The sequence below is a fragment of the Alligator mississippiensis genome, chromosome 1, assembly GCF_030867095.1.
Source record: "Alligator mississippiensis isolate rAllMis1 chromosome 1, rAllMis1, whole genome shotgun sequence".
NCBI classification, from domain to species: domain Eukaryota; kingdom Metazoa; phylum Chordata; order Crocodylia; family Alligatoridae; genus Alligator; species Alligator mississippiensis.
Window position 1 is genome coordinate 322065745 of NC_081824.1, and position 12129 is coordinate 322077873.

Sequence of the window (12129 nt, forward strand, 5' to 3'; positions counted from 1 at the left end):
ACTCTCTCAAGCTTCTCCACATCCTTTTTGAATTGTGGACCCCAAAGCTGGACACAGTACTCCACCTGCGGCCTCACCAAGGCCAACTATAATGGGAGAATGACATCTCGGGACTTACTTGAGAAGCATCTATGGATGTAAGCCAGCGTTTGGCTCACTTTACTAGCCACAGCATCACCCTGAAGGCTCATGTTCATCTTATGGTCAATCATGACCCCAAGTCCCTTTCATCTGTAGTACTAACCAGTGTAGCACTGCTGAGCCTATAAGCATGCTGCAGGTTTTTCCTCCCAAGGTGGAGAACCTTGCATTTTTTGGTGCTGAACACCAACAGGACCTGGGGGTGTTCATCAGGTGTTATTTTAACTTTAATTATTTTAATTCAGGCCTATTATAGCTTCTTAATAGGGCTTATGTGAGAAATGGAAATGACACCCCCATTATCTAGCAACAACCATAAGAAGGTGTGCTGGTTGGAAAGAGAGAGAGCTGATATTGCTTCATAGTTAAGATTGCAGCTAACTTTCTACCGGGACTTTGACTGACCTTACTGTCTTTTCTGTTCCTTAGATGGAACCAGTCCCCCTGAGATTTTTTTAAAAGCACAAAAGAACATTTTTCTGCAGGCCTGGAAAAAAACTTTTCACACTCTAGGGTCAATCTGGCCAGGCAGAGGGAAGGGAGTGGGGCCTAGCTCCAGAACTGGGTCAGAACTTCAGCTGCTGGAGAATTACATAGATGTATTCACTGAGAACTAGACTTCAGTTGCATGGAAGACTTTTGAAATTGTTTTCATTAGGAATGGAAACCAAATAATTCTAAAACTTCAACATAGCATCCGTTTTCTGCCCAGTTTCGATAGGACTCCTGGCTGTGGGGCTGTGCACCTGCAAAGGTGCCTAGTGAGGGATTTGGAACTCTTTCAGATCCAAAGAGTACATCAGCAGGTTGGCATGTTGAATTTTTTATTTTAAGTGTCTGAGCCTTGTGCAAAATGAACCCCAGGAAATCCAATTCATGAGACTTCATCAGGAACAAATTTGAAGGTATTGTTCCTCAGTATATTCCTTCCCTTGCCAAACAAATGTTATTAGGGCAAACTAATTTAATAGGAAAGTTATGGTGCTTGTGAACAATCTAATAAAAGGACTTCTAGGTACCTTCTAATTTTTTCTATAAAATCTTAGGAAGCACCACCCTAGTGTTTTTCAAAAGATACTTTATCTGAAGTGATGGACTGTGTTGTGCCAGCTACTCTGTGATAATACTTCTAATGACTTTCTGCAGAATCTTGACCTCAGCAGTACCTCTGGTAACTGCAATCCACACTTTGTATGGGATGAGAAGGCAACGGGGGATTCACCTGCTCCGTGTATTGTAGGATCTATCAGTCACTCCATGCACTCAGCAAACCTGATTGGCTGTCAGGATGCAGAAGAATGGAGAAGGACAACTAATTAGAAGTTTGCTCTAAAACCCACAAAGGGTCTTAAATCTTTAAGCTTTATGGAACACTGCAGAACTGGCCTGTCAAAGTGTCAATATAACCAACTCCAGTCCAAGCTTTTTCCATTTTTATTTGCAGCATAGTAACCTAGAGCCCCATTGTGTTTACAGTCTAAATAGGCTAGGTCAGTTGTGTTCAGCCTTTTTTGGCCAGTACTGCCACTGTTCCTTTGCCACCAAATTTCCCAATCTGTGGGGAGCCCTGCAGGCTGGATTCCAAGGCTCTGCAGGCTACATTTAGTCTGCAGGCTGGAGGTTGAGCACCCTTGGGCTAGCTTACCAAAATGTGAGAGAAACAGAAAAAGGTATCAGCCCATTTTACAGGCTGGGAAAATGGGACTGAAAGATTTCAAGTCTAGCTCAAAGTCATAGAATCATAGAAGTAGGGTCGGAAGGGACCCCCTGCCTGGGCAGGAAGAAAACTGGGCTCAAGGGACCCCAGCCAGGTAGGCATCAAGCCGCTTCTTAAAGACCCCCAGGGTAGGAGCCAGCACCACTTCCCTTGGAAGTCGGTTCCAGATCCTAGCCGCCCTGACTGTGAAGTAGTTCTTATGGCTGTCTAATTTAAACCTACTCTCCAACAACTTGTGGCTGTTATTCCTTGTTATCCCGGGGGCGCTAGGGGAAACAAGGTCTCCCCCAAACCCTTCTGGTCCCCCCAGTGAGTTTATAGACGGTCACAAGGTCCCCCCTCAGCCTTCTCTTGTGAAGGCTGAACAGGTTCAGGTCCCATAGCCTCTCATTGTAGGGTCTGCCCTGCTGTCCCCAGATCATGCGGGTGGCCCTCCTCTGGACCCTCTCTATGTTGTCCACATCCCTCTTGAAGTGGGGTGCCCAGAACTGGACACAGTACTCCAGCTGTGGCCTGACCAGTGTTGCGTAGAGGGGGAGGATCACCTCCTTGGCCCTACTTGAGATGCACCTGTGGATGCACGATCCATACAGGTCATACAGGAAGATTAGCTATACTAAACATTTAACTCAGACAAGCTCCTTTGGGTGAATCTGATATCTTTTATTAGACCAGCTTAAGTAATTGGAATATTTTTTAGCAAGGTTTTGGGTCCTTAGGCCAACACAGCTACAACCTTCACCCCTGAAACATTAACGCTACGCTTCTGGATTCTCAGAGACCATCATAAATGCAACATACAGACATACTTCTTTTAATTTAACGGTTTAGGTTAGTGGGGGCCAATTTTTTTGGCAGGTATGCCAGAAATTAGCCACATACCCTCCTGAGTGCCACTCTGATCCCCTTCCCTTCCCCAAATGGCTGCTCTGCTTTCTGCTCCCTGCCCTATTTATCACCGTGCTTCCTATCTCCTCTCTGGTCTTCTTGCTACACACAGAGGCTGTCTGTGCCTATGGGTGGCTCTGGGAGTGAGGGCGGGGAGGTGCAGCACTGCAGTTGCAACCCACTTTGATTCCTGCTCCATCTAAACTTTAAAACCAACTGCCTGGGAGGCTATAGGGGTAGCCACAAGTTGACTACCACTGTTCTAGGCTACCTCTTTTAGGATTATTCCTAGGGATGCCTTTAGACCTATCTTTCAAGTAGGCCATATCATGCAAAAGTCGCATATTTATTGTCAGTACTGCTGGAATATACTACCAGGATGGCTGTTACAATCAGTATCCTGTTATGACTAATTAGAAATGTGTTATAACTGAAATGCCAGAAATGCCCAACCACAATTAAGTAGAAACGTATTTAAAAGGGGGAAAGATATCTGGAATCTAAATGGTAAGGTGTGTGTGCAAAATATGTATATGATTTAGGGGAAATTTCTCCTTTACTTGGAATGATCAATCTCTGCTCCAGTAGTCTGTTTTCCTTCAAGTACCTAAATTCCCTTCATTTAACAGAAGCAAGGTCTAATTATGGAGCTGAAACTGCCAAAAAAAACTTAAATCTGAGTTACAAATAGTCCCATAAAACTTAATCCCAGACTCTTAGAAATATGCTGTGAAAACAAATTACCACCAATCTGAATTAAAATACATGGTTCTTATTCTTTCTCTCTGTGTGTGTGATGTTTGTTGTTGTTGTTTTTGGGTTTTTTTCTTTCCATCCAGTAGTGAGCACAGCAAGTGATAAAATAAAATTCTATCTAAATCCCTTTGAGAAGGGACTTCTTGTACTGGTGAAACTGCAGAGTAAATCTATATTTGGGGGCTTTGTTAGAAGTCTAGTTGTTTGGTGTTCTTTGCATACTCAACTCCCATCAAGTGAGTAAGAGTATGAGGTATACAAGAAATATAGGTTTGAACTCCTTTTTTATGTATAATTCTAATATTATAAAAGCCTAAGTCTGTCATGCTTTATTCACGTTCTCATTGGCTGACAAACAGCCAATCACAGTGTGAGTGAGCTTTCTAAAAGGAGCTGGTGGCTGGTGGACCGCTGCCATGATGGTGGGGACCCAGGGGATGGAGTGGAGGGCAGGGGGCGAGGCCACTGCAGCTGGCCTCACCCCCCACCCCTTACTCCTTGCAGGTGGTGGTGGTGGTGGTGGTGAGAGAGTGAGGTTGGGACTCCTGGGGGATGGGGCAGGCCACCAGCTCTGGCCTTGACCTGCCCCTCCCCCTGCCCATTGTTGCCGCCTGCAGGGTCTGATGCAGAATGACACAGTGGCAGTGTGGGGAGGGGAGGGGAGGAGTGGGCCTGGGTCCCATGTGGAGGGCAGGAGTACTGAGCCCAAGCCAGGGGAGAAGCTGGCTTGCTGCGGTGGGGGGAGCAGTGGGCCCAGGCCAACCCGGTGGCAGCAGGGGAACAGAAGGAGTGGACTCGGAGCTGATGGGGGGGGGGGGAGGAGTGGGCCCAGGCCCAAGGAAAGGAAGAGGCTCACTTTTCCCCTCCCCCAGCTGCTGCTACATTGGGCCAGGCCTGCTGCTCCCTTCTGTTGCTGTGGCAGGCCGGCTTTTCCTTCAGCTCGGGCCTTCTCCCCCACCCTGCCACCCATTGGCTCTGAGCCCACTCCTCCCATTCCCCCCAGCACTGCCAGGTTGGCCCAGGCCCACTGCTCCCCCCACCGTGGCAGCCCAGCTTCTCCCCACCCTTGGGCCCAGCCCTCCCCCATGGCAGGCCTGGCCCCACTTCTCTCCTCCCCCCAGCACCTAAATACGTCTAGTGCCACATGCTTGTGCTGACTAAGCAGATGGATCTTTAGTAGGTTTTTCAAAATCAGGAGAAGGTGGTGAAATGACATCTTTGTCTCTCAATTCATAGTGTGGAGACCATATAAATGCCAGCATATATTGCCAGAAAATTGGGATAAGCATGTGCCTGTTTAACTCATCCTTGAAATGTGATGAGAGACTGCTCAGGCCCCTACAGAGGGGAGGACTGTCTGAAACAATCACTGTACAGCTCATCACCGTTTTTTATGAACATTTCACTATTTGGTATGCCCAGGGCTCTGGGCTACTGGATCAGATGCAACCTCTTCCAACTGTGCTTCCCAACCTCTTCCCACAACTGCAAGCAGGAAGCTGAATTTCCCACTGTGCTGTCATCAGAGGAGATGAGGGCCTGCATGAAGAGTAGGCATATCCTAATCCCAGTCTTTTGGCTCTAGGGTCTCTCTCAGTCCAGGAGAAGAATCTTTGGAACTGGTCAGTCTCAATCATATCCCTGAACATCTCTTTTACTTCCTGTCCTTCAGTTTATGCATCCACTGGAACCCCTATGCTTACAGAAATGGAAGGGGGTGGTCCATTGTGAGGACAGAAGAAACAAGGGAGCTCTCTTGATAGGCTGAATTTTAGAATTGGAAGAAGAATTACTGCAAGCTAATGAGATAATTTGAAAGCTGTCATCAGCAAGTTTTCCAGAGTAGAGGGCTCCTAGTGCCTTCATCCAAATCTTGCTATTGGGTTTAGCGGACATTTTCCCTTCTCCCACAGTACCATCATGCACTGTCAGATTTGCAGGGGCAAACACTCATCCCAGCTGCAAACTGCTGTTCTTGAGTTACAGGATAAAGCTGCCTGTTCAAAACTGGTATCCTTGTACTTGTTTCCTGGCTCACTGATTGCTAATAGCTAACAAAATAATACTTCTCCTCTCCCCCATGTCTGCATCATTTTGCATTCTCCAACAGTGCCAATAGAACAGCATGCAAATACCATGGTCAAACTTCTTTTTTTCCTGTGAGTTTTCTTTTAGAGAGACAGTGAGAACAGCTGCAAGTCTGGGCATACAACCAAGTTTGTTTATCCTTGAAAGGGACTGATTATGTCTGGCATAGGAGAGGGTGGAAGCTGACGAGAACCCAGACACCCAACTAAAGCATCTAGGCAATACAGGCAACCCCCGCTTAGCGCTCTTAATTGGTTTCCAAAAAAATGAGCATTAAGCAGAACAACATTAAGCAAAACCCATTTTTCCATAGGAATTAATGTAAATAAATATAATTCATTAGCAGGGCGCCCAGCAGCAGTGACATGAGCACCTGGTAGCTCAGGGCCAGCTTGGCTGGCACTGTGCCATTGCTGCCCCCAGGCCCAGGCTGCTGAGGCAGTGCTGTTGGTCCCCTTCATGCCGGGTGGGAAGTCGGGGGAAGAACGATCATAGCTACAGTCATGGTCACTCTGGGCAGTGGGAGCAGGTGGGGGGCATTCAGCGCAAGTTATAGTGAGAGTCATAGCCCCACTGTGCCTGGCCTGGGTGAAGGAAGGCTAAATTGCACAATGAGGCTGTGTGTTGCCAATGCACTGTGGTGCTCGCAGGCATCAAGCAGGGAGCATACACTACCATTATAACAAAACTTTCTGAGAGCTAAGTGGAATCGCATATGAATTTTAAGTAAGTGTTATAGCAAAATAGTGCTAAGTGAAACAGGGTTAGGTGGGGGTTGTCTGTACTCAACCACCTTGTGAGGTTCCCTGCTTTTTTCTCAGGATGGAGTCAATATGACTACTCACAATGCAAATTATGCATGTGTGGGCACATTTACACAAGACACTACAGTAGCAACTCTGCTGTTCAGTAGCTTGTTGCCACCATGCAGTAGAGTTGGCTGGCACTAATCGTGATATGCCGCTTCTGTGCAGTAGCATCTGAAAAAGTGTGTCAGGGCGGTACTGTGTAGTAACACCGGTTATTGCTCATGCAAGTACTAAATGACTGTGCAGTAACAATTGCGCAGTCCGCTGCTTATGTAGATGTGGCCTATTTTTGAACTTGATGCTACAGAATTAAATAAGTAGGCTCTTGGGGATAAAATAAAAAACAAACAAGCAAAGACAAGACATCACTTCTGTGAATTTCTCAGTTTGCATCTGCTAAGATTTTTATCCAAATCTGAACTTTGTTGACTTTGCTTTTCAATCAGCTGGGCAGGTAGAAGCAGCTACTGCTTGAACAAGTTTCATGAGGGAAAATTGGAAGTATACACAGAGCTCCATTACTGGGCCCTTTCTACTAAACTGGCAGGATCGTGTCACAGTTCTTAAAAAAATAAACCCTCTTTTTATTATTTGAAGCCATACTGTAAGGAGTGACCTAGAAACCTCTACTTGAAGATGAAGAAGAAGAGAATGCTATGTGAAGAATGCCCATCTACAATGATAAGGAGGAGACAGTCTTAGATAAAGGGGGCTTGAAAACAAAAGAAGAAACAGATTACTGGGTTAAAGGGCTCATTAAAATACTAAAAATCACACCCCTAAGTGGGGAAAAAGTATGCTAATGAAACACACATGTATGTAAATGAGATACATGGCTAAAACACGGGTATAGAGACATGCTCAGTAAAGAACTTCTTGCGTCACTCACTTATAACCAATCCGCTTGCACCTTTTATTGCTAGCAATAAACCTTCTTTGTACTTTCACCCCTGGTATCTTTATTGGCCTTTGCATACCGGGCACGATCCCAGACTTGAGCTGGGGCACAAAGGGACTGCCTTAGATAAGGCTTTGCCCGGACTAACTGATGACCAGCTGACCGCTCCTCCGGAACGAATGTCAGGTGCGCCCCAGGATCTCTTTTCCTGGTAAGACTTTTGCTTCAGGGGGAGCTGGATTGCTGAGGTGGCAGTAGCCTGACGGTGCAATGCCATAGAGTGAAAGTACCAGTAACAGGCACTTGGGTGAGAGGGTAGAAAGGGCATAAGGCCTACCGTCAGTATGCCTGCCTGGGATTATCTCTGTAAGTATTCTGTCTGGCCTGAGTCCAAGACCAGTGATTTTTCCCCTGTGAGGACGAGGACTAAGAACAGATCCCTGGATCCCAGGTAAGTCGGATGGTCAGAACCAGGAAGGCAGCCCTGAGATGGGTACCATTAACAGTAAGGTTAGGGAATGTACCCCCCTCTCTTGTGTATTGGGACATTGGGCAGAATTCAGTGGGGATCCTATGACTAAGAAGAAAGCTAAATTCTTCTGTGAAACTGCGTGGCCACGCTATAAGCTAGATGATCAAGAACATTGGCCTCGGGAGGGAAGTGTTAATTATAATACCATCTTACAATTGATTTTGTTCTGCCAGCAGAATGGTAAATGGGAGGAATTGATGTATGTGCAAGCGTTTATGTCTCTCTGTAGGGATAGAAAGGTTTTGGATAAATGTGGATTGGGGGAGGGGGTTGGGATCTGTAAGGTGGCAGTGGCTCGACCAACTGAAAATCCTGTCCTGGAATGTCTGGAGCCAGAGGTTCCACTCCCTTTTCCACCTCCACCTTATCCTCCTCGTCTTCCCCCTCCGCCTCCTCATTCATCTGATTTCTCATTGGCGTCTGCTCTTCCTCCTTCTTCCCCCCCTGAGGCTGAGGTTGAGAACACTCCCCGACCCAGGGATCTGGAACAGCACCGACCATGGCCGTCAGGTGCTTGGCAATCTCCAGAACCCCCGACTTCTCCTGATATAACCCCGGGAGGTGGGTGGAGAGTACAGTTAAACAGTTACAGACTCCGGGGTTAAAGGGAAAACATCACAGGGAATCTAATCCTGGCCATGGGAAGGGAAATGGGGTATTTCCCCTAAGAGAACAAGTGGTACCCGGACCACTCGAAGATGATGGTGAGCCAACCTACTGTCGCACCTTTGTGCACATTCCTTTCATTACCTCAGATTTGTATAACTGGCAGAACAATACCCCCAGCTTGAGAGAGAATCCTGAAAAGGTATGAAACCTGTTTGAAATGATTTTCAAAACCCATAACCCAACTTGGGCAGATGTTCAGTCTCTTTTAGATGTCCTGTTGACACCAGAGGAAAGGAGGATGGTAGTAAACAAAGCCCGTGAGTACGTGGAAAAGGAAATTACTGCACAGCGCCTACATGGAAATAAGGACAATCATGTCCCCACCCAGGAGCCAGATTGGAACCCAGACCAAGATATGACCTCCATCCGCACCTATCAAGAATATATCCTCTGAGGATTGAGAGGTACTGTGAAAAAACCTCATAATCTCAGTAAGGTGTATGAGGTTCGACAGGAGATGAATGAGACCCCGAGTGCCTTCTTGGAAAGAATCTACACTACTTTCAGACAATACACCCGCAAGGACCCGGAGGATGGATCAAACGCTCGCATGGTAAATATGATTTTCATAGGTCAGAGTGCACCGGACATTAGGAAGAAATTGCAGAAGACAGACGGAGCAGCAGGTATGCCTATTTCCCAACTAGTAGACATTGCTTACAAAGTATTTACTAACTGAGAAAGTGTTCAGGAAAAGAAACAGGACAAGAAAGAGGAGAGAAAGATGAAAATGCAGGCAGCCCTAGTGGCAGCTGCAATCACGGGAAAACCCAGAAATGAGGGATCCCGGAGACAGCCTCAGAGGCGGGGTCCATTAGAGAAAGATCAGTGTGCCTATTGCAAACAAAAGGGACACTGGAAGTGGGAATGTCCCAATCAGAAAGTAGGTGAAGTGGAAAAGAAAAGAGAGGAGAGCAGTGGACTGTTTGCTTTTGGAGGGGATTCAGATTGAAGGGGACCGGAGGCCCGGGAGGGAAAGATAACCCAGATCCCGGTGTCCCCTGGCGAGCCTCTGTTTAAAATGCAACTAGGGGACAGAGATGAATTGGTAGAATTTCTCATCGATACAGGTGCTACTCATTTCGTCTTAACTCAAAAACTGAAACCTTTAAGTAAAAAGACTGTGCCGGTGGTAGGGGTCACAGGGAAGGCAGTAATACAGCCCTTCCTACAGCCAATGACCTGTAATCTTGGGCAGGCCGAAGTCACCCATCAATTCTTGTATATACCAGACTGCCCCATTCCCCTTTTAGGGAGAGACCTCCTCTGTAAACTGCAAGCTACGTTGTCATTTCAGGATGGGCAAATGTTCCTAACGGTGCCTCCTGAAAAGGGGTGGCACCTGCAGGCCTGCCTTCTCGGCCTTCTCCAAGAGGAAAGCACACCGGATATTCCTCAACCCCTGCTCGATGCTGTTGTTCCATGGGTATGGGCAGGTCACCGACCTGGGAAGGCTAAAAATGCTGACCCTGTAAAGATTCAACTTTTGCCAGGAGCCCAGCCTCCATGCGTGAAACAATATCCAATGTAGATGGAAGCCAGGAAAGGACTGAAGCCGTTAGTTGAACGGTTCCTGGAGTATGGCCTTCTCCGTGAATGCACATCAGCTTTTAACACACCCATCTTGCCTGTGAAGAAGCCTAAGAGTGACGAATATTGTTTTGTTCAAGACCTGAGAGCTGTAAATAAAGTGGTCGTGAGTATACACCCGGTTGTCCCCAACCCATAAACCCTGCTGTCTGCCTTGAACCCAGCTCATAACTGGTTCACGGTTATTGATTTAAAAGATGCTTTCTTCTGTATACTGGTAGAGAGGCAATCTCAGGAAATATTTGCATTTGAATGGGAAGACCCAGATACTAGCATTAAGACTCAGTTTTGCTGGACTGTCTTACCCCAAGGGTTTAAAAACAGCCCAACCCTATTCGGCACTGCGTTAAGCAAGGATTTACATAGGCTAAAACTGCCACTGTCCTGTGCCCTTCTGCAATATGTGGATGACTTGCTTTTAACATCCACCACTGAAGCAAGTTGCCTGGAAGGAACAATCTGCCTCCTTAATTTTCTGGGACAAGAAGGATACCAGGTGTCCAAAAGTAAGATGCAACCAATGTCCCAGAATGTAACATATTTGGGATTTGAACTACAGCCTGGTCAGAGAGCCCTGTTGCCTGAAAGAAAAGAAGCTATATGCCGGCTAGCAACCCCAAAAATAAAGAGGCAACTACGGGGCTTCTTAGGTACAGTAGGTTTTTGCAGGATTTGGATTCCAAATTTTGGGGTTATTGCAAAACATCTGTATGGAGCTACACAAGGTGATGAAAAGGTGCTCGAATAGACTGAAGAGTGTGAGCAAGCATTCTGCCAGTTAAAGCAGGCTCTTATTGGAGCACCCACCTTAGGACTACCGGACATGAGTAAGCCTTTTTCCCTTTTTGTGCATGACCAAAGGGGGGTGGCCATTGGAGTATTAACACAAAAATTAGGTAGCTGGCAACAACCAGTGGCATATTTTTCTAAGCAATTAGCCCTTGTGTCATCCGGATGGCCTGCTTGTCTCCGGGCTGTTGCTGCCACCTGTCTGCTAATACAAGAAGCTGAAAAGTTAACCCTAGGCCATGAAATGACTGTATATGTGCCTCACACAGTGCTTACAGTCCTGGAGCAGAAAGGAGGGAACTGGTTAACTCTGGGACGAATGGCTCGATATCAGGCCATCCTCCTCGATAAGCCTGAAATAAAATTGGCCATTTCTCGCACTGTAAATCCAGCAACACTGTTGCCACCTATGGCTGACACACCAGATCTTGTACATGATTGCCTGCAAACATTGGAAGCTGTTTACTCCTCAAGACCAAACCTGAGAGACCGACCCCTTGACAATGCTGAACTGGAATTCTACACGGATGGCAGCTTGAGTATGGAGAATGGAATTCAAAAATCCGGATACGCTATCGTGACTACACAGAATGTGATAGAAGCAGGACCTTTAAACCCATCTGTTTCAGCTCAAAAGGCTGAACTCATTGCTATGACTCGGGCTTTGCAATTGGTGGCCAACAAAACTGTTAATATTTATACTGATTCTAAATATGTTTTCCTTGTTTTACATGCTCACGGAGTGCTGTGGAAAGAGCAGGGTCTACTTGATGCTAAAGGAGCGAGCATTAAACATAGCAAGCAAATAAAAGCTCTCCTCAAGGCAGTCTGGGAACCGAAGGAGGTAGCAGTAATGCATTGTAAGGCACATCAGAAAGGGAATGACCCCTCCACAAAAGTTAATTGATTTGCTGACGCTACGGCAAAGAGAGCAGCTAAAAGACCTCAGACAGACTTGCTGCCCAAAGTAAGTAATCTGTTACCTCTCCTCCCAGACTTATACCAGCCTGTGACACCACAGTATGGGGAAAAAGACAAACAATTAATAAAAGAGTTTCAAGCAAAGAAGGGGGAGCACGGGTGGCTAGTAGCAAAGGATGGCCGCATTATCATCCCAGCTGCCTGGGTTCATGCGGTAGTAAAGAGCACTCATCATGGCACCCACTAAGGACCCAGGGCCCTGGTAAGATGGATTAGTCACTATGTAACTGGAGTGGGATTAAAAGAGGCTGCCAAGAAGGTATTAGAGACA